At 43.1% G+C, this 25,831-nt stretch overlaps 1 protein-coding gene and 1 long non-coding RNA gene across 2 annotated transcripts in view; both read left to right on the top strand.

Annotated features, from left to right (window-relative positions):
* The first annotated feature begins 2,902 nt into the window (after positions 1-2,902).
* LOC308662388 lies at positions 2,903-23,361 on the top strand. Its single transcript, XR_014025181.1, has 3 exons — positions 2,903-2,991; positions 5,000-7,939; positions 23,116-23,361. It is a non-coding gene; the product is annotated as an uncharacterized lncRNA (long non-coding RNA).
* A 2,220-nt stretch (positions 23,362-25,581) lies between these two features.
* LOC308662999 (uncharacterized protein) overlaps positions 25,582-25,831 on the top strand; it is a gene marked incomplete at its 3' end in the record, with an annotated part of 29,838 nt that continues 29,588 nt past the window's right edge. The window contains exon 1 of the mRNA XM_081319142.1: positions 25,582-25,653. The remainder of the gene's footprint in view (positions 25,654-25,831) is intronic.

The following is a 25,831-nucleotide window of genomic DNA, read 5'->3' as shown; positions in this document are numbered from 1 at the left end:
CCTGCAGGCTTGCTGTGATGGCCACCACCATGGCCCATTGGGAGGTATAGGCTGCACCGTACTGGTCCAGGTGGTGGATGGTGTGGCTTAGGAACATGGCAAGCCGGTCAGGATGGCCGTCGTACGTAACCGGCAGTGGTGGAGGGCCCCAGAACACTCCCGGGCCCCAGGGGTCCCCCTGGGCCCTGGGCCCCCTTGTACCTGGCGCTTGGTGCCGCCCGCTCCATGGCCGGGCGGAAGCCCCGGCCGTTGTTGCCCACCTGGTGGCCTCTGCCCGGTCTGACACCCCGGGGCGTTGTCGTTCGGCCTGAACAGCTCCCACCTCCGTCAGCCGTGATGGCGGGGCCCGAAACCTTGGGCCTGCCAGGCGGAAACTGGGCTGGCCCGCCTGGCCGGGTGTCAGCCTCTGTAGTGACCAGCGCCGCGACTCCTGAGCCGGTCCCGCAGGTGACCAAGGTGCAGTGTCTTGATAGCCAAACTCCCCAAAACGGTCCCGCAACACGTCCATCGTGTAGGCCCCTGGGGCCGTAGAGTAGCTCCACTCCTCGCCTTCCTCCTCCGTCAGCCGCCGTTCCCTCCAAGCCGGCACACCGGCCCGTGGACGGCCCTCACCACGGTCTTGGTCCCAACGCTCCAAGGGAGGGCTTTGCCACCCTCCCCCGCTTTGAGCCAGAGACCCTACCTCCCAGCTGTCACCAGCTTCAGCCGAGGCTATAACCCCCTTGGTCTTCGGCCGCACTGCTGGCCCCTCTGGCTCGCCGGGATCAGGGGGAGTTACATCTGCAGCCCCAACAGCCCCTTCCTCCTCGGCTGCCAGATCAAGCCCCGATGGATCCTCTGCCATGCCCAAAGCGTGAGTAACAGCAGTAGGTATCCTAGAACAACGCTGACTTACTGTCACGACGTCCTCTGCCAGGAAATAAAAGCACTTCCAAAGGAACGGGCAACAAGGTTTATTCCTTCTCCAAAACAAACCGCGGTAAAGTCAGCGTTGAGGCTCCTAGCCTCACCGCTCTTTTAACATTGTACCACACCCTAACCCCACCCCTTCAAAGCAAACCGGCATCCGCCCGCCTCCCCATAAAAACCCCACCCATCACCGTGCATAGCCACCACCCACCGTGTGCGCTGCTGCAGCCTGTCAAGCCCCCTTCCAGGTAAGTATTGTCCTTCCGCTCCCTCGCGAGCCCCATGCCGTGCTGGCGTTGCGGTCGTTAAGCCCCCCCCATGTCCAGTAACAGAGCGTGGCAAAACAGGCACAGTCGCACCCCCCTCCACAGTAAGCTGGGGCGTGCCCAACTGCTGGGGCGTGCCCATCTGCTGGGGCGGGTCCAACTGTTCGTTGGGTGCAGCCTGTTGCCGCCCGGGCGCCATCCGCAGTCCAGGGTCCGGCTGCCGCAGTCCAGGGTCCGGCACCGGGCCGGTGGGCGCTTGGCGTCGTCCCCGGTGACGAGGTGAACGCGCGCCCGCCGACCGTCCGGGGCCGGGCGCGCTAAACAGCTGTGCGCCGGGCAGCTGCTCGGCGGAATCGCGGCAGCGCGCTTCGCGTAGCCCGGACGAAGCCACGCCCTCCAAGGTCCGGGAAAGGTGCTGCCTGGGCGCGCCGGTCAGCCGAGGACTGGCCAGCTGTTCGGCGGAGCTGCGGCGGCTCGATGTGGCGGAGGATGAAGCCACGCCGTCCAGGGGAGGAGGGGGGTGCCGCTCGGGCGCGCCGATCAGCTGGGGACCGGCCAGCTGTTCGGCGGCGCTGCGGCGGCTCGATGTGGAGGAGGATGGAGCCACGCCGTCCAGGAGAGGAGGGGGGTGCCGCTCGGGCGCGCCGATCAGCTGGGGACCGGACAGCTGCTCAGCGCGGCTGCGGCTGCGGCGGCACAGCCAGTGTTGAGGCCCGAGCGGACGGGAGGCCGGCGGGGCTCGACAGGAAGCACATCATAATCGTAATGGGGGACTTTAATTACCCTGACATCAACTGGGAGACAAACTGCACCAAGTGGAAGATCAAATAAATTCCTGACAAACCTAGCATACAACTTTGTCTCCCAAAAAGTAGACAAGGGAACTAGGGGATTAGCCATATTGGATCTAATCCTCACTAACAGAGATGAAATGATAGAAGGTGTTGAAGCCACAGGAACCTTGAAGGGAAGTGATCATGCAATATTGGAATTCAACATTATGGAAGCACAAGCAATAGAACACAGTCAAACCAGAGTCTTGGACTTTAAGAGAGATAATTTCAATAAATTTGGGGGAACTTGGGAAGGATACCATGGATGAGAATCCTCAAGAGGAAAACAACTCAATTTAGTTACTTTATCAAGGAATGAAATAAGATTGGTTTGGCAGGATCTGTATTGCTACCTTAAGCCTGTGCAGACCATGTTAAGATGTGTGGGGAGTAGGGCCAAGCTCAGTGAAAAATGCGGGGTAAAATTTCACATGTAAAGACTGTTCTGCCTTGCAGATGAAGCTGATGGAGAAGAGCTGTAGGAATATTAATTTGAGGAGAAAAGGGATTGTGGCTTTGATCACAGGATCTCCAGGTTTGTTAGCAATTCGTTTTGTGATCTCGTTTTCTTAGAGCTGCTTGCTTGTTTCCCTTTGATGGTTGCTCCGTGATAGCAGCACTAAGATGCTAACGTATTCGTTGCATCCTCCTTGGTATTGGCGATGTGAGAAAAAATGCACATCTTGCAACTGCTTTAGGTCGAGACGGAGCAACGTGATTTTCAGCTTCACGACACTAGATGGCGCACTATAGATAAGCTCCAAGCAACTCGTCACTGCAAGTAGAGCATCGGCAATTGAGGCGAAAGGAAACATTCGAATATTAGATTGCTAGAGAGGATTTGGAGGAGAGGAGGTCAACAGCAGAGAAACTTCCTCTTCCGCTTCTCCGCTGGGAAGACGGAGGCGGGGAGGCCGGTTCTCCTGGTCTTCCCAGGGTGGAAGCAGCAGCTGAAACGTAAGCTGAGGACAGGTGGAAGAGAGGCAAGTAGGGCTGCTTGGATTTCCCCAGGGTGTAAAAGCAGAGAAGCAACGAGGTTGAATCATGTCAGCTGCAACACATTCCTCCCCCCCCGCCCCCCAGATTTTATTCCATTGATGGTGCATGCTTTAAAAAGTCTCCTTTGTGTTAGGGTTGACTCCTTGTGATTTTATGGACGTGTTTTTTTTTCTTGGCAACAATTTGAAACTGATCTGCCAGTGCTGTGTTCGGGGATTTTGTTTTTACTTCCATATCTAGCAAACAAACATGGGATTTCCTGGTGGTGTGCCATCCATGTATTAACCTGGCACAACCCTGAACTTTTTTTAAAAAAAATCGTTATTGGGCCCATTTGAGATGTTCGGTTTTATGGGTAACCCTACCTTATTGCTTAGCAGTCTTCAGTGCTACAGTAGTGATGAAAAGAAGACTTTAAACTATTCCTCAAAGTTGTAGCTATCACAGTTATCTGGGGGTGACACTGGCTTGTATTTATGACAGTTGTAGAGTCCCACACATTTGGAGCGTTCATAACTGACTTCTAATAAACAAAATGAATTGAAAATTGACAGGAAGTTGCAAGTCACAGTTATGTGACATTACACTGAACAGACCACACTGATTCACTTAATGACCACAGCCAGAATGGATGTTGTAAGTTGGCATGGTTAACTGATGTCATAGTTAATGACCAAGTCATTTAGGAATGGACTTGCTGGTCCCAATGGCTGTCAGTAAGTGAGGACTACCTGAATTGGGATGTCATCAGCACCGTTGTAGGCAGTATTTCTTGTCTTTTTCTTATTTGGAGTGGGCAAAAATGGTCCTTTAAGTGTTGCTAAGGCTCTTGGGATCATTTCATAAGTTTCCCACCCACCCACCGACCACCATCGCTCTAAAATTAGGCCAAACAATGTGAGTGTAGCCACATATATTTGTATATTAAATTAAATTAAATTAAATTAAATTAAATTATATATATAATGTGTCCCCAGCACTTTCAGATGATTGTTGTTGTTGTTAGTTGCGAAGTCGTGTCCGACCCATTGCGACCCAATGGACAACGTTCCTCCAGGCCTTCCTGTCCTCTACCATCTTCTGGAGTCCATTTAGGCTCACGCCAACTGCTTCAGTGACTCCATCCAGCCACCTCATTCTCTGTTGTCCCTTTCTTCTATTACCCTCAATCTTTCCCAGCATTAGGCTCTTCTCCAGTGAGTCCTTCCTTCTCATTAGGTGGCCAAAGTATTTGAGTTTCAACTTCAGGATCTGGCCTTCTAAAGAGCAGTCAGGGTTGATCTCCTCTAGGACTGACCGGTTTGAATGCCTTGCAGTCCAAGGGACTCACAGGAGTTTTCTCCAGCACCAGAGTTCAAAGGCCTCAATTCTTTGGCGCTCAGCCTTTCTTATGGTCCAACTTTCACTGCCATACATTGCAACTGGGAAAACCATGGCCTTGACTATACATACTTTTGTTGGCAGGGTGACGTCTCTGCTTTTTAGTATACTGTCTAGATTTGCCATAGCTTTCCTCCCCAGGAGAAAGCGTCTTTTAATTTCTTGGCTACAGTCCCCATCTGCAGTGATCTTGGAGCCCAGGAAAATAAAATCTATCACTACCTCCATTTCTTCCCCATCTACTTGCCAAGAATTGAGGGGGCCGGATGCCATGATCTTGGTTTTCTTAATGTTGAGTTTCAAGCCCACTTTTACACTCTCCTTCACCCACATCAAGAGGCTATATTTGATGATAAGTCTTTGCAATTCTATGAACTCATGATTGATCCACGTTAATAAGTAAATTTCATAACTGAATGGGTATTTGAAAACTTGGTTCTCACTAGACATGTATACTGAAAATGAATCATAATTAATGTAAGAGGTTAAGTTAGCATTTTGGCATCTTTGTTTTTTATTGTAATGTATGCTTTGGGATCTGTTTTTTTCCAAATGCTGTGCAGCCATTTTATAAGCAATAATTATACTAACCCTTTTATGTGAATGTTACAGGCAACAGAATGCCAAAGAGAGGACTATGGAGAACTGAGAATCACAAGCAGCATTAAAATGCAAAGCAAACCAAGGCAGAAGTCAAAATCTTAGTTCCTCTGGAAAACCCCAAAACTCTTCTTACCTAGCAGGTGACAGCAAGGAAAAGAGTTTTGAGCTGGACAAAATAGAGTATGTGGAAGAAAAATATCAAAATATCGAGGGGAATCATTTCCTAGTTCAGAAAAAGAGGGAAATGTTTGGAAGTCACTGAGAAGGAAAAAGTCACTTGGACAGCCACATAAGACAGAGAGTAATGCAGGCCTCGTCCTGTGATAAAGGAAACAGTAGTTTGAATCAAAGCTCCATCCAACAAGGGATTCAGAGTATTTTTGATGTCCTTGAGAATCCAAGAATATCAGTGGTAGAAAAGATCCAGGGATGTGCCTATTGTGGGAAAAGCACACATTGTAGATCACAGCTGAATATTCATGAGAGGATCCACACTGAAGAAAAGCCATATCGATGCTCCCAATGCAGCAAAAGCTTTGGTCAGAACAGCTCACTTTTGTTTCATGGAAGGACTCACAACAGACAGGAGACCTACCAGGGCTCCCAATGTGGCAAAAGCTATAGTGAGTCGGGCAAGCTGATAATACACCAGAGAACTCACACTGTGGAGAAACTGTTTGAGTGTCCGGATTGTGGGAAAGGTTTCAGTCAGAATTCCTACCTTGTGATACACAAGAGGATTCACACAGGAGAGAAACCTTATAAGTGTCCGGTTTGTGGGAAAAGTTTCAATCGGAATTTTGAGTTGGTGATTCACCAGAGGACTCACACAGGAGAGAAACCGTATGAATGTCCAGATTGTGGGAAAAGTTTCAGTCAGAATTCCAATCTCGTGATACACCAGACAACACACACAGGAGAGAAACCATATGAATGTCTGGTTTGTGAAAAAAGTTTCCGTCGGAAGTCCCACCTGGTGATACACCAGAAAACACACACAGGAGAGAAACCGTATGAGTGTCCAGATTGTGGAATAAGTTTCACTCAGAATTCTGATTTGGTGAGACACCAGAGTACCCACACAGGAGAGAAACCATATGAATGTCCAGATTGTGGGAAAAAATTTAGTCGAAATTCCAGCCTGGCAATACACCAGAGGACTCACACAGGAGAGAAGGCATATGAGTGCTTAGATTGTGGGAAAAGTTTCAGTCAGAATTCTCACTTGATGACACACAAGAAGATTCACAAAGGAGAGAAACCATATGCATGTACAGATTGTGGGAAAAGTTTCATTCGGAATTCAGACCTGGTGATACACCGGAGAAGTCACACAGGAGAGAAACCATATGAGTGTCCAGATTGTGGGAAAGATTTTAGTACTAGGTCTAGTCTTATCAATCATGTAGGTATTCATACAGGGGAGAAACCATTCAGATGTCTGGACTGTGGACGGTGCTTCACAAAAAATTCCTCCCTTACTGCGCACAAGAAAATCCACATGATGCAGGAGGTGATAAGTTTAGAGAAGTCTTGAAATTCATTTCCGGTCTCATTGGAAATCCAGATGAAAAACTGATTACTTACTTTGTGGCCTGAGTTAGTCAAATGTTTCATCATGAGACATCAAGGATAAGAGAGAGAAAAATGGAAAATGTTAGTTTGATTAAAAACCAACAATACGTATCTGGCCATCAGCGGGAGTTAATGTATATTATTTACCTTAGCAGAAATAGCGCAATTGGCAAATTGAGCATTATAGAACATAGGAAAGCAACTTGCAGATTTTCAGCCTTCTGCACCAAGGGTGTCTTCCAAATTTTGAGGCCAGAATTTCCCAGCCAGCATATTCTTGGAACAAAATGTCTGTGAGTCATAAGCAACGTTTCTGAGTGGTCCCAGTAAAGTTGCTGAAGCTTCTAAAAATACATTGTTAAACAAAAGATGCACCCAGACTTTTATTAGAGATTGAAGCTTGAGGAGAAAAAACATTGTGGCTTTGAGCACAGGGTCTGTAGGTTTATTAACAACTCCTGCTGTGCTCTTGTCTTCTGGGAGATGTTTGCTTGTTAGCCAATTGGTACCAGCACAAAGATACTGACAAATTTGTTGGAGCTGTGAGAAAGAAATATGATGGGAAATGTTTTATTTCTTAAAAAAAAACATTGTGTGGCTCTTTAAGTAGCTTTTGAGAAAGAAAAAAATGGGTTTTGTCAGCATTGCTGTGAATATGGGGGTAAGAGGATGTAAAGTTGTTTCCATTTTTTTTCATTCTTTCAGGGCTTCTTTTTAAAATTTTCCAAATAATTCCTACAAGTAAAGAGAGGTGTAATAATTGGAGCAGAGAACTGGAATATAGCTGTGCAAATAAATAATCCTAATTTTGCTGAATTTAGAAGAGACTAAAGAATTGCGGACGCGGTGGCTCAGTGGGTTAGGATGCTGAGCTTGTCGATCAGAAGGTCGGCAGTTTGGCGGGTCGAATCCCGAGTGCCGCGTAACAGAGTGAGTGCCTGTTACTCGTCCCAGCTTCTGCCAACCTAGCAGTTCGAAAGCACATAAAAATGCAAGTAGAAAAATAGGGACCACTAAAGTGGGAAGGTAACAGCATTCCGTGCGCCTTTGGCGTCTAGTCATGCCGGCCACATGACCACAGAGACGTCCTCGGACAAGCGCTGGCTCTTCGGCTTTGAAACAGAGATGAGCACTGGCCCCTAGAGTTGGAAACGACTAGCACGTATGTGCGGGGGAACCTTTACCTTTTACCTTTTTAAAGAATTGCAGGTTTGTTCATTTCACTAACACAATTCAGAGAAAGTGGTTATATATTTTTTTTTCTAGTGAGTCACTTTGCATATGATCTGTCTGCAAACAGAAATCCACAACCAGGGCCAGGTGAGGGGTGAGGAGGAACCAAGAACCTATTTTGGCCTGAACCTCCAGCTCCAGGTAGCTTCAAATTTAAAGATGTTGAAAGTTTCTAAATTTTAAATCATTAAAATTATATTTAATGTTTCATTTTTGCTGCCATTTTTTTTGCACAGCTGTCATCATGTCTCATTATGGAGTAGGAGCTAAAAACCCTTGAAATGGCCAAAGCCTCTGAATCTTTTACAGCGCTATATTGTAGCCCAGGGATCTTCAAACTTGGCCCTTTTATGACTTGTGGACTTCAACTCCCAGAATTCTCAGCCAGCATGCCTGGCTGAGGAATTCTGGGAGTTGAAGTCCACAGGTCATAAAAGGGCCAAGTTTTAAGAGCCCTGCTGTAGTGCATAATCGTGTATTCTAAAATAATGTTCAGAATCCACCTGTGAGGAAAAATTATTGGCCATGGATTTCTGATTTCTTCAGGGAATAAAGTGGGACACTAAGACAGGCAACAGAAGACAACTTGGATGACTTTATGGCTTTGCTGTCTACTGCAAGAGTTCACTGCAGAGTGTGACTTTTTTTATCTTGGAGATCTCTTTTTTAAAATATATTTTATTAATTTTGTACAATGACATTCTTTAGTGCTTAGTAAACAAAGTGTTGTCTGGGTTCAGAAATTTTTTAAAAACCATCAATAATAATTTCTATAGTTCCATAATCAATATATTAATGATATATTTCTTTGATCTTCTCTTGGTCCAGCAGTATTATCAACATTAAATTCTTAAAATTCAATACATATAAAGTTAGATATAAACCTTTTTCTTGTGTTTGTACAAATAACAGTAACCTCAGCATATAACATATTTTTGCATTAGCTTATATTTCAATTATATTTATAAAAGTCATCTTATTAAATCACTATATGTCCTATTTTCAAGATTCTTATTTAAGCTTAATTTCCCCTGTATTCAAACCATTGTTATCAGTCATAATTTTCTCAAATAACCTTTAAATACATCCAACCTTTTCATTCACTTATACACCATCCCAATATTTTTACATTTCATATATTATAAAAAATACTATACTACTTGTATATCTTATCTCTTTTACTGTGAGGCCCTTTTATATCCATAATTTATTCTTTTAATCATATTCAAACAAGTGTTTAATCATATAGTTACTCCATCTGGTAAATCGCATCAAATCTCTTAGACTTAATTCTAGCCTTCTTCTTTTGCCAGATAGATTTTGATCTCCATTGAGAGTCACCCCTAAGCAAGTTGAAAGTTGATTGTGTAATTCTATAAAACCTTCATGAACTTTTAGGGCTCTGCACATAGATGCTCTTCAGAAGCTAAGTAGCATCACATCTCATTATTTCAGTTGCAAAGGTCGCTTGCTAGCAGTCAAAAACAAAGCTGATAGCATTTAATCAGTGAAAATATCTTGCAAACGCCTTAGGGCCAGGCAGAGAAGAGACAAGAATGTTTTTCTACCACCTATCCGGGCATGGCGGTCACATAGGCAACCTCTGCGCCTGCAAAGCGGACGATACATCACGCGCCGTCTGTGGTTGAGCTTAAAGGAGTTAAAATCATCGAGTAGTGCATTGCTAGAACGGAGGGGAGGAGAGAAGAAGTGGAAAGGAACTTCCTCTTCCCGATCACTCACGGGAGGAAGGTGGTGTGCAGAACGGCTTTTGTGCTCTTCCCAGAGTCGAAGCAGCTGAAAGGTGAGTTGAGGGCAGGTTGGAGAAAAAGCCGGGAGCAAGTTGGGCTTTTTGGTTTACTCCACTGCGTGGAAGTAGAGAAACAGCTGGGCTGAAGCATGTCAGCTGCTGCTGCATGTTCCTTTCCTGCCCAACATTAATAATAATAATAATAATAATAATAATAATAATAATAATAGTTGGAAGGGACCTTGGAGGTCATCTAGTCCAACCCCCTGCTCAGGCAGGAAACCCTATACCATTTCAGACAAATGGCTGGCCAGTCTCTTCTTAAAAACTTCCAGTGTTGGAGCATTCACCACTTCTGGAGGCAGGTTGTTCCACTGGATAGTTGTTCTGTCAGGAAATTTCTCCTTAGTTCTAGGTTGCTTCTCTCCTTGATTAGTTTCCATCCGTTGCTTCTTGTCCTGCTTTCAGGTGCTTTGGAGAATAGCTTGACTCCCTCTTCTTTGTGGCAGCCCCTGAGATATTGGAACACTGCTATCATGTCACCCCCTCGTCCTTCTCTTCGTTAAACTACACATACCCAATTCCAGCAACCGTTCCCTATATGTTTTAGCCTCCAGTCCCCCGCTGGTGCTGCACGCTGTTAAACTGGGGGCTGCAATTTTCTGCTGGTGGGAAGATTTAAAGTCTCCTTCAAGTGAAGGTTGATTCCTATCGGAATGGCTTCCCTCCAGAGGTTGTGGTTGCTCCATCAGTGGAGGTTTGTAACAGTAACAGAATTGGAAGGAGGTCGTCTGTTCTAATCCTTTGCTCAAGCAGGAGACCTAATATCATTTCAGACAAATGGCTGTCCAGTCTTTTCTTAAAAGTCTCCAGTGATGGAGCACCCACAACTTCTGAAGGCTGTTCCACTGGTTAATTGTTCTCGCTGTTAGGAAGTTTCTCCTTAGTTCTAGGTTGCTTCTCTCAATTAGTTTCCATCCCTTCTTCCCACTGTGTCCTACTGTTTGCTTTTGTATTTTTGTGTTTTATTCGACAATTTAATATTAATGTTACAAACTGGGGAAAAAGAAGAAAAAAAATTTCTTTGGTGGGGGTTCCTTTGCTGAATCACCTTCCCTTTGCACTGACAAATGTATGATGAATTTCTCCATATTTATTAATATGCACCGCTACCTTGGTGGTCAGCTGACCGGTCGGCCCTGTTTCCTCCCTCCCTGCCCTCTTTCTCCTCAGCCTTCACTTGCAAAAGCCCCTCCCCTCTCTCTCACACACACTACTCTCCACAAAGTTTTCCTCCCCCTCCCTCTCACTGCTTTTCAGACAAAAGTCTTTTATCTTCTGACTCTTTCTCCAATGTATTTTTTTCCATCTCTCCCTGTCCTGCCAAAATTGCCTCCTTTTATCTCCTCTCCTGTCTCCACACCTCTCCTCCCTTCTCAGGTGGGAGGTCCCAGCCTTTGTCTCGCCCCAGCAGCCCTGAAGGACTCACTGTCAGGGCAAGTCCGTGTAACCCCGGCCAGGTGCCAACGTACCACTGGTTGAAAAGCCCTGCTTGATATGTTTTAGCCTCCAGCACCCTAACCATCCTTGCTACTCTTCTCTGTGCTCTTTATGGAATCTCCTTTTTAATACTGTGGCAACCAAAACTGGATGCAATATTCCAAGCGTGGTCTTACCAAAGCATTATAAATTGGTACGAACACTTTGCATCATCTTGATTCTATCTCTCTGTTTCAGCAGCCTAGGATTGCATTGGCTTTTTTGGCCATTGCATCACACTGATTAAGTGATAGTCCACTAGGACGTCAAAATCCTTCTCACAGTTGCTGCTATTAAGCCAGGTTCCATCTATTCTGTACCTTGACATTTGGATTTTCTTGGCTGACTGAGTGTAAAACCTAATTTTTCTCCATTGAATTTCATTTTGTTAGATAGGGCCCAGTGTTCAAATCTATCCAGATTCTTCTGTATCTTGAGGCTGTCTTCTAAAGAGTATTGGCTGGTCCTGGTTCCAACTCATCCTCCTCTTCCTCCGAACTGGGATCCGTCGAAGCCATACCAATCAGCTTTTTTCCAGTCCACTGGCAGTTCCCAGGTATTCGAGGAGCTTTGAAAGATAGTTCAATGGTTCTGAGATCAGGTCTGTCAGTTCCTTCAAACTCTGGAATGTAATGAATCTAGTCCTGATGATTTGATTTTTTTACCATTTTCTTGCCTATTTTAATTTGTATTCCTAGTTTGTCTTTTACAGTTCTGTTTTTGGTGGATTGAACTATTTTTCCTTTTTGTGTGAAAACAGATGCAAAGAATGAATTAAGCAGCCCCACTTTCTCCCTGCTGCCAGTCACTTCCTTTCCATCTTCTCCCATTAGTGAGCCAATTGTTTCCTTAACTTTTTTTCTTGTATTTTACTTGTTGAAAGAAACTTTGAAAATTATTTTTGACATTTGTAGCAGGTCTTCATTCATTCTGAACCTTAGCTTTTCTGATTTCATTTTTGTAGATTCGGGCTATATGCTGGTATTCTACCTTAGTTATGTGTCCCTCTTTCTATTTTTGATACTTATACTTTTGTTTTTCAGTTTATCGAAAGGACTCACTTCTTTAGATTTCTTATTTTTCTTTTCCATAAGTATTTTGCTGGACTGGGCTTTTGTAATGAGATTTTTCAGTTTCCTAAGCTTCTTGAGTTGTTTTCTCCTCTAAGATTTTCATACATGGAGTCCTTCCCAAGCTGCCTCTAGGTTTGTTAAAATCAGCTCTTCTAAAGTCTAAGACACTAGATTTTGTCCTGTTGCTTGTGTCTTCATTACATTGAATTCCAATATAACATGGTCTTGCTCCCCCAAATTTCCTGAAACTTCAACCTCCTCTATCATTTCATCTTTGCTAGTAAGAATTTAGGTCAGTGTAGGAGACCCCTAGTTCCTTCCTCTGTCTTTTGGATGACAAAATAGCCATCTATGTTCATCAGAAACCTTTAAGATAAGATTGGACAGCCATTTCTTCGGAATGGTAATAGGGTCTCCTGCTTGAGCAGGGGATTGGACTAGAAGACCTCCAACATCCCTTCCAACTCTGTTATTCTGTTATGGACTTGCTATTTTCTTGGCAAAAAGATAGTACTGACTTTGCCACTGGTGTATATTTTTTTTACTTCCATGTCTTGCCAATAAGCACAGAATTTCTTGTTGGTGCCCCATCTGTGTATTTACTAGGTTCAGCTGTACTTAATCCAACAGTTTTTTAAAAATAGCTATTGAGGACCTTTGGGATGTTCAGTTGTATAAGTAGTTCTCACTTACCACTTGTTCCCTGAGCCTTCTAAGTTATTATCGTACTGTAAAAGTAGATGTATGGCTGGTCCACAAATTTGTACTCATTGTAGCACTTGTTCAGTGACCCCACATCAGCATTTCATGTGGTTATGAAGGTGCAAGTAAAGGAGATGCACCAATTTGAGTGCACATATGTGATGGCTGCAGCATCCCACAATCATGATCCCCATTTGTGACTTTCCCAGCTAGCTCCTGACAAGCAAATCAGTGGAGATACCAGCAGGAATTTGCAATTCACAATCATGTGAAATTCCCTTTAACAACCCATAGTGATTTGCTTAACAACTGCAGAGGAACTGATGTAAGTTGGCTCTTTCATTTGACATCATGCTCATGATCGGGCTGCTTAGTGACCAGATACCAATCCCAATTGCAGTCAGTAAGTGAGGAATTTTTGAATTGAGCAGTTGTGGACAGTATTTTCTGCCCTTATTTAGAGCTGAGCAAAACGGGTGCAGAGACTTTAGGCAAAGATTTCATCAGCTAAAGCCCCACATATCTAAAATTAGCTTAGAAGGATTGAGTGTAACCATTTTGGGAGATTTTTCAGGATTGAAGGTCATGAATTTTCCACATATTTACATTTGCAAGTGTCTGTATTTGTCTCTGTATAAATATATTTGCAAATCTATAATCTATCCCCAGCACATACAGATATATTTGATGATAACCCCTTTGCAAGGCTAAGAATTTGTGATTGATCCAAGTCAACAAGAGAATTTCATGATTGAATTGATATCTGCACTAGGATCTTGATAGTCTTCCATATGTCAAATGAATCATTAATAATGTAAGAGATTGTTCTAATATTGTGGCTTGTTTGCTGTTTCGTTGTAATGTATACTTTTTTCTTTTTTCACATCTTCTGCAACCATTTTATATGCAATAAAGTTACACATTTCTTTGAATCTTATACATAAAGAGGATGGTAATAAGAGCACTTGGACAACTGAGAATAACAAGCAACATAGAAAAGGAAAGAAAATTGAGCCAGAAATCAAAATATTTTCCATTTCCTTCAGAAAACCACACAAGTCTCCCTCCCTAGCAGTTGACAAGACAAAAGAGAGAAAATTAAGAAGGATTTCAAGCTAGAATAAATAAAGCATATGGAACTCAAGATACATTGTAGGAATAATTGAAGGAGATTATTTTTCATTCAGCAAAAGAGGGAAATACCTCGAAGTCAATGAGGAGGAACAGATCACTTGGATAATCGTGTAGGTGATGCAGACGTTGCCATAGAAGGAAGAAAATGGCTTGAAACAAAGCACCACTAAACAAGGGATTACACATATTTTTGACCTCAATAATATCAATGGTGGAAAACCTCCACAAATGTCCCTATTGTGGGGAAAAAACAAATTAGAAATCACAGCTCATTATGCACAAGAAGATCCATACAAGAAAAAAATATATCTGAACGTGGCAAAAGCTTTGGTCACAGCAGGTCCCTTGTGGTTGATGGAAGGACCCACACAGGAGAGAAGCCATACAAGTGTTCCCAATGTGGTAAATACTTTAGTGAGCATGACAACTTGAGGATACATCAAAGGACTCAAATCATGTATGATTGTCCAGACTGTGAAAGTTTCATCGGAAATTCCCAGCTCATGAGACAACAGAGGACTCGCATAGGAGAGAAACCCTTTGAATGCCCTATCTGTGGGAAACGTTTCAGTCACAATTACAGCATGGTGAACCACCAGAAGACTCACACAGGAAAGAAACTGTTTGAATGTCCTGATTGTGGAAAAAGTTTTATTAGAAATTCTCATCTCTTGAGACACCAGAGGATTCACACAGGAGAGAAACCCTTTGAATGTCCAGACTGTGAAAAACGTTTCAGTCAAAATTCCAACCTGGTGATACACCAGAGAACTCACACAAGAGAGAAACACTTTAAATGTCCTGATTGTGGGGAATGTTTCATTAGAAATTCCTACCTCATGAGACATCAGAGGACTCACACAGGAGAGAAAGCCTTTGACTGTCCTGATTGTGGGGAAAGTTTCAGTAAAAATTCCCACCTCATTAGCCACCAGAGGATTCATACAGGAGGGAAGCCCTTTAAATGTCCTGACTGTGGGAATAGTTTCAGTCAAAATTCCTACCTCGTGAGACACCAGAGGACTCACACAGGAGAGAAACCCTTTGAATGTCCTGATTGTGGGAAAAGTTTCAGTCGGAATTTCAGCCTGGTGATACACCAGAGGACTCATACAGGGGAGAAACCATATGAGTGTCCAGACTGTGGGAAAGATTTCAGTACTAAGTCTAACCTTATAAATCATGTCCGTATACACACAGGGGAGAAACCATTTAAGTGCTCCGAGTGTGGACAATGCTTCAGGAAACATTCCACCCTTATCACACACAAGAAAATCCACATGAGGGTCATATGATGGGTGTAGAGAAGGCTTGAATTTCATTTCTATTGTCCCGTTGTATGTCCAGGTGAGAAATTGACTATTTAATTTGACTATAAAGAATTTGCCTGATTTTTTGTAGTCAGATATGTCATGGTATAAGATGGGAAGGATGAAAGAAAAAAATGGAAGATGTTAGTTTGATAATGACTATCAGGCCAGCAGCGGGGGAGACTCAGCAGGTGACTGGCAGGCATCTGCAATTGCAAGGGTAGGGGCAGTGGTGGGATTCAGCCAGTTTGCACTACTACGGCAGAACCGGTAGCTAATTTTTTGTTGCCCAGGCCCAGAATGGACTTGCGGAAGCAGTATCCACACAGAGAATCAGTTGTTCACATATTTGAATCCCACTGGGTAGTGGGGCTTGGGGGGGGATGCTCAGGCAAACGATGATAGGCCTTAACTTCTGGCGGGGGGGACACATGGGTGCACAGGCAAACGGCAGGGCTGGCATGGCTTCTGCATTTGCGGGGAAGAGTTGTCAAGCCAGCTGCCCCACCCCATTCTGTCCAATGCTGCCAGCATGACACCGAACTGGCAATTGGCCTGCTGCCTTCCTCCTGCCAGAAGTTGCGGCCCATCGTCATTCACCTGCACACTCAATTCCCCTGTCCCTGCAGTTGCAGTTGCAGAAGCCGTGCCAGCCCTGCCATTCACCTGCTGAGCCTCCCCCCCTCCTGCAACACCAGAATCCGTGTTGGCCTTGTTCCTCTTTCCTTCTTTCATTTGAGTTGTAAATCAAGCTGTCTTTGTAAAGCCCCTTTGAGGCACCCTTCCCTCCCTTGCTGGTTCCCCCCCCAACACAGATTCACCTGTCTGACCCCCAGTGGCCCTGGAGGCTACTATTCCCACCACCATCCTCCCTCTGGTCCTGGTGATTGAGCTGCAAGTCTCCAAAATCTGCATAGCAGCCGCAGCACTTTTTTTAAAAAAAGTCTTGCATTGCACACTGCCCCAGCCCCTTCGATCATCCATTGCACACTGCTCCCCACAGCACCATGGCTTCTGCCTGCCACCCAATTGGCTGCCGACTATTTGTCCCATGCAGCCAAAGGCCCAGGACAAAGGGTGCCTCGGTGAATGGGCTGGGGCCAAAGGGCGCAGAGCAGAGGGCCAGCTGAGGAGGAAAGCGGGATGTAAATAGGCAGAGGCTGGAGGCAAAGGAGGCATGGCCAAGAGTCTGTGCCTAAAGGTCCTGTTCTGTCCATGACTGAGTGGAGAAGACAACTTGTATCTCCCTGCTCTTAGCCTAGCATTGTCATCCACCATATCCTTTGCCTAGAGGGCCCATTGCAAAGACTGAAAAAAATGGCCTTGGAAGATATACAAATGCCACTTCTAAAGAGACGAGGGGAAAACATCGCAAGTCTGCAACACACTGATCCTATTCAAAGGGACTCAGACAATCACCTCCCTAAGTCACAGGAGTATAAGAAGGAGAGGGACTGTGATATTCAGGTTCTGAGGTTTTGCTGGTAAAAAATACAGGAAACCAGAAGTTGCCTTCAAGCTTTACGTTTCTATTCAGCTGAACAAAAAAACTGGCTCTTCTAAAAGGGAGCAGCCCCGAAAGACAAGAAATCCTTGTATTTATTCCTTCTGGTTACATAAGCAAGCCATCCAGTAAAGCTGACATTCGTACGATAAAGATTTCACCCAGTAAGTCTGGCATACTATAGATAAGAGAGCAGAAGTAACTAAACATGTTCCTTTTGGGGTGTTTCCCTAAAGATATTGTATGTTCTTGGGTTAGGACATTGGGTGTTTTCCTTGTTGACCTTTCATGACCCTGCATCCAGGCAAGAGCCCAAAGACAGTAGGGCCATCTGCACATTGACAATTGATATTTCCTATACTGTTCCCTAATTCCGGGTCAACAATAGTACGAAGAAGATATTTTGCATGTTTTCACCCAAAAAGAAAACACGACTCAACTTATTAAAATCAGAACCATAAATGACAGGTTAGGAATGCAAATGTAAAATATGCAAAAATAAGGTAAGAGAACACCTGTTGGCTTCAGACCACTTCAAATCACTGAGTCTGGATGGACTACATCCCAGAGTTCTGAAGGAACCAGCTATATTTTGGGGGGAGGAAGAAGATCCAGTTTGATGTAGTGAAGGCACCAGGTTAGAGATTGGGAAATGCTCGGTCCTAGTCTCACCTTAATTGCAAAGCCATTTTGCAATTTTGGCCAGTCCTATCAGGCCTATGAGGCAGAAAAGGGGGAAACCACTTGACTGACTTGAAGGCACCAAAAACAAGCATGCAGTGTACGGCTCAATGATGGAAAGTCACAAGTTCTAATTCAGTGTTATACATAAAGGAGTTCTGGAATATTGAGAGCCAAAAAGTATGTCTTGGGAGATATGGAAGCTGTCCAGGGGCCATTTACCCTGTAAATTTACAGCATGCCACACATAGTTTTGTATGCCATCATGAGTTCCTAAATGCAAAGGAAATAAAATTTTGGAGTTATATTATTCCAGATTCCTCCACATAACAGAGCTTACAGCCAATAACTGAAATGGCCACTATCACCACCCAATCTGCCTCTGTTAGACCCCTTTTTCTAGGCATTGTTCTACACCAGGGGTGTCAAACTCAATTTCATTGAGGGCTGCATCAGCATTGAGGTTACCTCAGGGGGCTGGGTGGGCGTGGCTAAAGTGCGTATGGCCTACTGGGTGGGCATGGCCAGCTCTACATCGTTCGCATCAAGGGTGCCTATGAGGGCCTGGGCAGGAGTGGGACAGATCTGAGGGTCTCTGGCAGAAGGAGGGTCTCTGGGCCAGGGCCAAGGCAGTGGGGGCTGTTTCCTGGATGGCTTCATGGGCCACATGAAACCTTCGCGGGCCTTGTGTTTGACATGTCTGTTCTACACTTTTCTCTCTCAGTGATCTAATTGAAACTTCCATGCAGGCAAATTTACAGAAGCACATGGCATTTAGCATAAGTAAAATTTCCTCCTTCAGGAATGAAGCTGACATACTGGGTGCTCTTGGATGTAGCCCTGACCAACAAGAGTGAAGTTGGCTTCCACAGAGCATCTCACCTGATGATGCTGCCATGTCATAAATCCTTGGGAGCCACAGAAAATCAGTCTTAAAGTTTTGAGATGTAGAGAGGTTTTGATCTCCACTGAGAGTCACCCCTAATAAAGTTGTGTAATTCTGTAAAACCTTGAACTTTTAGGGCTGTGCACATAGATATCTATATATAGATCACATGGTGTAACAAGATGGTGGGTTTGTTGTCACTGTGAGTTGTGGAAGGGGCACGAAGGGAGGCTCAGCCAATCTCAATGTATACATAGTTGTTCATTCAGAGAGAGAGAGAGAGAGAGAGAGAGAGATGGTATATATGTATATAGAATGTGAATATGTGTGTTATGTATGTTTATGGATATATATATATATATATATATATATATATATATATATATATATATATATATATATATATACTTTCTCTTGAGAGCAGACAACAGAATTTCCTTTTTAATGTGGCCACTGTGCTTCCAGTAAAAAAAATGACAATAAAAGTTATCTTATTAATAGAGGTGCTACTTAAAGGTTACCTTGCCAGAGTGACTTGGGTCAGAACACTGATATAGTTCCCATCTTCAATAAAGGGGGAAAATTCACAAAACTACAGACCAATCAGCCTGCCATCAATGCCTGAGAAGATCCTGGAAAAGATAATCAAGCAAAAGATCTGCAAACACCTAGAAGGAACCAAACCTATAACCAGAAGGCAACATGGGTTTGTCAAAAAAGATCATGCCACACAAATCTTATTTCTTCTTTGATAAAGTGACTAAATGCCAGCAGGAATTTGCCTTTACCAACCCACAGTGATTTGCTTAATAACTGCAGAAGCTCAGATGTAAATTGGCACTTTCATGTGACATTATGTTCATGATGGGGCTGCTCAGTGGCCTGATACCAGTCCCATTTGAGGTCAGTAACTGAGTAGTAGTTAGTTGAATTGGGATATAACCAGAGTAGTTGTGGACAGTATTTTCTGCCCTTATTTGTAGCTGAGCAAAATGTGTGCTTTAAATCTTGCACAGCCATTAGGCAATATTTCATTGGTTAAAGCCCACATCTCAAAAATTAGCTCAGAAGGTTTGACTCTAACCATTTTGAGACATTTTTCAGGTTTGAAAGACATGGACTTTCCACGTATATATATTTGTAGGTGTCTGTAATCTGTATTTGTCTATGCATATATCTGCTATTGTATAATCTATCCTCAACACATCCAGATATAGTTGATGATAACAATTTGCAGTGCTAAGAATTTGTGATTGACCCAAATCAACAAGAGTATTTCATGATTGGATATTTGAACATGGATGTCAGTAGTCCCATGTGTCAAATGAATCATAAATAATGTAAGAGATTATTCTAGCTTTGTGGCATGTTTGCTTTTTCGTTGTAATGTATACGTTTTTCCCCCCACATCATCTCTAACCATTTTATATACAATTAAAGTTACACTTTTCTTTGAATCTTATAGACAAAGAGGATGACAATAAGAACGCTCTGGACAACCGAGAGTAATAAGCAACATTGAAAAGGAAAGAAAATTGAAATCAAATCGAAATGTTTTCCATTTCCTTTAGAAAACCACACAATTCTCCTTTTCCAGCAGCTGATAGACAAAAGAGAAAATTAAGAAGGATTTCAAGCTGGAAGAAGTAGCGCATATGGATACATTATATGAATACATTACATGAAAAGTCAAGGGAGATTATTTTTCCATTCAGCAAAACAGGAAAATATCTGCAAATCATTGAGGAGGAAAATGTTATTTGGAAAGCCATTGATGCAGTGATGCAGCCCTCGCTCTGGGAGGAAAAAAAACTGCTTGAATCAAAACATCACTAAACAAGTGATCATTGTGGAAAAGCTCCATAGATGTGCCTATTTCGGAAAAAGCACATATTTCAAATCATAGCTACACAAGGATCTACAGTGGAGAAAACCCCCAGAAGTGTTCCCAATGTGGCAAATACTGTAGTGAGCATGGCAATGTGGTGATACATCAGAGGACTCAAATCACGTATGAATGTCCAGATTATTCATTGGAAATTCCCACCTCATGAGACAACAGAGGACTCGCATTGGAGAAAAACCGTTTGAATGCCCTATCTGTGGGAAAAATTTCTGTCACAATTACAGCCTGGTGAACCACCAAAGGACTCATACAGGAGAGAAACCCTTTGAATGTCCTGATTGTGAAAAAAGTTTTAGTCAAAATTCTAATCTGGTGAGACACAAGAGGACACACACAGGAAAGAAATCCTTTGAATGTCCTGAGTGTGGGAAAAAATTCATTAAAAATTCCCACCTCATTAGCCACCAGAGGACTCACACAGGAGAGAAACTGTTTGAATGTTCTGATTGTGGAAAAAGTTTTATTAGAAATTCCCACCTTGTGAGACACCAGAGGACTCATACAGGAGAGAAACCTTTTGAATGTCCTGATTGTGAAAAACATTTCAATCAAAATTCCAACCTAGTGATACACCAGAGGACTCATACAGGAGAGAAACACTTTGAATGTCCTGATTGTGGGAAAAGTTTCATTAGAAATTCCTACCTCGTGAGTCACCAGAGAACTCACACAGGATTGAAACCCTTTGAATGTCCCGATTGTGAGAAAAGTTTTACTAAAAATTCCCACCTCATTAGCCACCAGAGGATTCACACAGGAGGGAAACCCTTTAAATGTCCTGACTGTGGGAATAGTTTCAGTCAGAACTCCCATCTTGTGAGACACCAGAGAACTCACACAGGAGAAAAACCTTTTGCATGTCCTGATTGTGGGAAAAGTTTCACTCGGAATTCCAGCTTGGTGATACATCAGAGGACTCACACAGGAGAGAAACCTTTTGAATGTCCTGATTGTGGGAAATGTTTTAGTGAGAATTTCAGCCTGGTGAAACACCATAGGACTCACACAGGAGAGAAACCATTTGAATGTCCTGATTGTAGTAAACGTTTTGGTCAGAGTTCCCAGCTTGTGATACACCAGAGGACTCACACAGGAGAGAAACCTTTTGAATGTCCTGATTGTGGGAAAAATTTCAGTAACAATTCCAGCCTGGTAACACACCAGAGGATTCACACAGGAGAGAAACCCTTTGAATGTGCTGACTGTGGGAAAAGTTTCAGTCGGAATTATGATCTGGTGATACACCAAAGAACTCACACAGGAGAGAAACCCTTTGAATGTCATGATTGTGGTAAAAGTTTCAGTAAAAATTCCAACTTGGTGAAACACCAGAGGACTCACACAGGAGAGAAACCGTTTGAATGTTCTGATTGTGGAAAAAGTTTCAGTGAGAGATCCCATCTTATTGCACACCAGAGAACTCACACAGGAGAGAAACCATTTGAATGTCCCGATTGTGGGAAAAATTTCAGTCAGAGTTCCCAGCTCATTATACACCAGAGGACTCACACAGGAGAGAAACCGTATGAATGTCCAGACTGTGGGAAAGATTTCAGTACTAGGTCTAACCTTATAAATCATGTGCTTATACACACAGGGGAGAAACCATTTAAGTGCCCCGAATGTGGACAGTGCTTCAGGAAACCATCCACTCTTATCACACACAAGAAAATCCACATGAGGCCCAAAGTGATATGTTTAGAGAAGGCTGAATTTCATTTCTAATGTCCCATTGAGAAATTGACTATTTAATTTGACTACAATAGATTTGCCTGATTTTTTTGTAGTCAATTATGTCATGGTATTAGATGGGAAGGAGGAAAGAAAAAATTGGAACATATTAGTGTGATAATGGCTATCTGGCCATCAGCAGTAGAAGGTGCTGGCTATGTATTTTTACAGAAATTGGAAAAATCTGTAAAAGTCTTTTGGGGAGTGTTCTTTGCATTTTTATCTTGATAAAAGATAGAAATGCCATATCCCAGCCTCAGGGAAGGAGGCTCAGTCAATCTCAATGTATACATGGTTGTACTTTGACAATAAAGGTTCATTCATTTTCTCCCTGGGTGTCCTCGAGATTTTTAGCCCCACAATTTCCCAGCCACCATCTCTTCAGGAGTACTCAGACAATAAAGATTGTACTTCTTCATAAGAAAGGAATAGAGTAGAGTATAGAATAGAATACCCATTGCTCCCCTTTCTTGTCTTCTGGGCCTTTGGTTGTACACATCAGACATCTCCAAGAAAAAAAGTTACACTCTTTGCAATGAACTCTTGCGATAGCCAGCAAAGCTATAAACTCTTCCAAGTTCTTCTGCTCCCTGTCTTAGTGTCCCACTTTATTCCCCAAAGAAATCAGAAATCCATGGCTGATAAATATAATTTGTCCTCACTGGGGTAGATTCTGAACATTGTTTTAGAATGTATGATTATGTTCTACAAAATAGCCCTGTTAGAGATTCAGAGGCTTTCACCCATTTCAAGTGTTTTTAGCTCCTAAACATGATACATGATGACAGCTATGCAAAAAGAAAAAAAAGGCACCCAAAATGAGAGAAAGGAAATAGGAAAATATATGTGTATGTTACCCACTGCTTAAATTGTTGAAACACTTGTTTTGCTTTTTAGTAAATAACACAACCCATACCTAGAGAAATCAATCATTACCAAAGCAAATATGGGCCCTCCCATTGATGGGAATAGAGGGCCAATTAAATCAGAATGTACTAATAGAAAAATTCTGTCAGATTTCCTATTACTTCTTTTGTTGACAGGATATATCTCTCTAAGCTTCAAAAAATCTTATTTTGCTTTTTCTTTGTTTGCCAACAGATGCAGATGGTAGGGGAGATCATTGGAATGTGTTTGGAGCAGGTTAGTCTAGGAAGCAAGGTCATGCAAGATAGTTGCTAGGAAACAGAGTTTTCTCATAACAATTATCTAGTGCTTCATTTGGGGAATGTGACTTGCACTGTCAGGGGGAAGGGGAGTTTCAGTTTACTGTTCTGGCACCAAATTATCAGAGCTGTTTTTTTCATTCATCAGTGCCGGTATGCCATGCTTAATAAAGTTTTGCATTAGAGATTGGAATGTCTCAGCTGTGCTTACTTTGTTGGGATCATCAACCGGAACCATTACAAACAGCACAATCAAATAGTTGTCACAACCATTTACAATCAAACCCACAGCCAGGTCAGGCATTCTCCATAATACTTTAAAACTTGCATGACCCAGCCTTCTGTGTAATAAATGAGCACACTCATGCTTTGGTTCATTTCAATTGTCTGCACAATTTCCTTGTGGTTCAAAAGATATAAATTGTTCAGTTTCCAACCTTTTGTACACACCTTGTTAGTCTTTGACTTTGCACATAGCCTTTGCAAAAATTACCTCATACCCTGCATTGTCTAAGCAAGATACACTCGGCAAATTGTCATGTAAATCTGGTACACACAAAACCTTATCAAACAACTTACCAATACATGGTACATAAACTGGTGCTTGCCCTTGTACAAAATAATGATCACCATTTACCAGGCTTACAAATTCCTGGGCAGCTGGTCCTAGACTGGAAAAAAGTTTTGGGTTATTTACAAGATGCTCACTTGCCCCATTGTCCAACAACCAAATGTCTTTAGTGTCTTTGCTGGTTGCTGTCCCCACAGAAATCTGTGTGTCTTCCTTCTTCCACTGTTGTGTTGTATTTTTTTAATCTTCTTAGTGGGCAGTTTCTCTGGATATGTTGAACAGATCCATATGCAAAGCAGGATATTACTATACAGACTTTCTCTCCCACCTTGTTAGCACTCTGGAATGGAGTTCCTTTTTGATTCACAGTTGCCTGTCTCGTCTTTTCTGTTCTTCCAAAAGCTTCCCAGTTACCTAACTCATAGTTAAATCATGCTTGTTCATGGGCTCAAGGCTTGTTACTAACACATCCCAAACATCAAGGGAATTAAGCACAACATACATTTTGGGTGCTTCTGAAAACAACATTCCTCACTCTTCTAATTCAAGGAATGTTTTCCTCATAACCTGGAGGTGATCTGACATACTTAATCCAAACTTCAGCCTTGCTCTATAAAGTTTTCTGGTGAGAGGTACTTTCCTACTTGTCGTTTCTCATACATAAATTCTGCTTTAGGCCAGCCAGCATTCTCTCTAGCAGATATAAGCCCACACACATGTACCACCTGACTATCTTCCAAGCATAAAATGCTGGCTAGTGCTTCCTTATCTTCCCTTCACCTCTCCTCATTGAGATCTGCTGGAGAATTGCTTACAGCTGTTCACAAATCCTCCCTCCGCAGAAACATCTCCATGAGAAATAATTCATCTCAAGGGGAGCTACAGGAAATCCTCCTTCCATTCCTGTAACAGATAGCATCGTATTGTCTTTACAGGCCAATCATCCTCAATCTACCTCAGGTTCATGAAGAAATTTTTACCTCAGAAAAACTTTACCTCTGGCTCTTCAGGGTACTTCTGGGTCCATAACCTGTTAGGGATTTGCACAGCCTGTGTCCAAAGATGCTGACGTGAACTGGTAGTTTTAAATAAACAAATATATTTTACAACCGTACATACAGTAAACTAGATAGGAGCGTCATCAGGTAAATCAACAAAGCAGAAACCCCATGAGGTAAATTACAGAAAAAACGTACAGCGCTCAAGAGAAAAAGAGGCGGGGAAACAAGGAAATTCCCACTTTAACCCTCAGAGCAACCAATCACATCTTAGATTGCCTCAGGCAGTTAGCCAGCTCTCTTCAACCAATTAGCCATAACTTCGTGTGCTTATTAATTGTCCGACCCTGTTCCAGCTATTAAATTAAATATACTTAACAAGCTGGCTCCCCTGGAGCATCTAGCCTGAAGATCTGGGAAGTAGAGGTTTTGATCTCCATTGAGAGTCACCCTTTAAAAATCTTATTCTGTAATTCTGAAAAACCGTCATGAACTTTTAGGGCTCAGCATACAGCTAATCTTCACAAGCTAAGTAGCATCACATCTCACTATTTCACATGGCTCAATTGTAAAAGTCAGTTGCTAGAAGTCAAAAACTACTTGGTAGCATTTAAATCAAACGCCTCAGGTACAGACAAAACAAGCGGATTTTTCTGCGTCCTATTCAGCGATGGTGGTCAAATAGGCCACATCTGTGCCTAGAAAGTGGACAGTTCAGCGGGTAGCATCTGCGTTTGAGTTTAAAGGAGTTAAAACCATAGAGTTCTGTATTGCTAGAAAGGATGGGAGGCGTGAAGAAGCACAGAGGAACTTCCTCTTCCGCATCACTCACGGGGGTGGGTGGGAAAGGAGGGATGCAGAGCGGTTTTTGTGCTGTTTCCAGGGTGGAAGCAGCAGCTGGAAGGTGAGTTGAGGCGAAGCCGGAAGCAAGTAGGGCTGTTTGGTTTCCTCCACGGCGTCCAAGCAGAGAAGCAACTCGGCTGAAACATGTCAGCTGCTGCTGCTGCAAATCCTTTCCCTCACCAACTTTAAGTCCACTGGTACCGAAAGCTGTTAAACTCGGGACTGCAATTTTCTGCTGG

This window comes from Vipera berus (assembly GCF_964194415.1).
Source record: "Vipera berus genome assembly, chromosome: 2".
In the NCBI taxonomy this organism is placed as follows: Eukaryota; Metazoa; Chordata; class Lepidosauria; order Squamata; family Viperidae; genus Vipera; species Vipera berus.
This window is presented reverse-complemented; position numbering and strand designations above follow the sequence as displayed.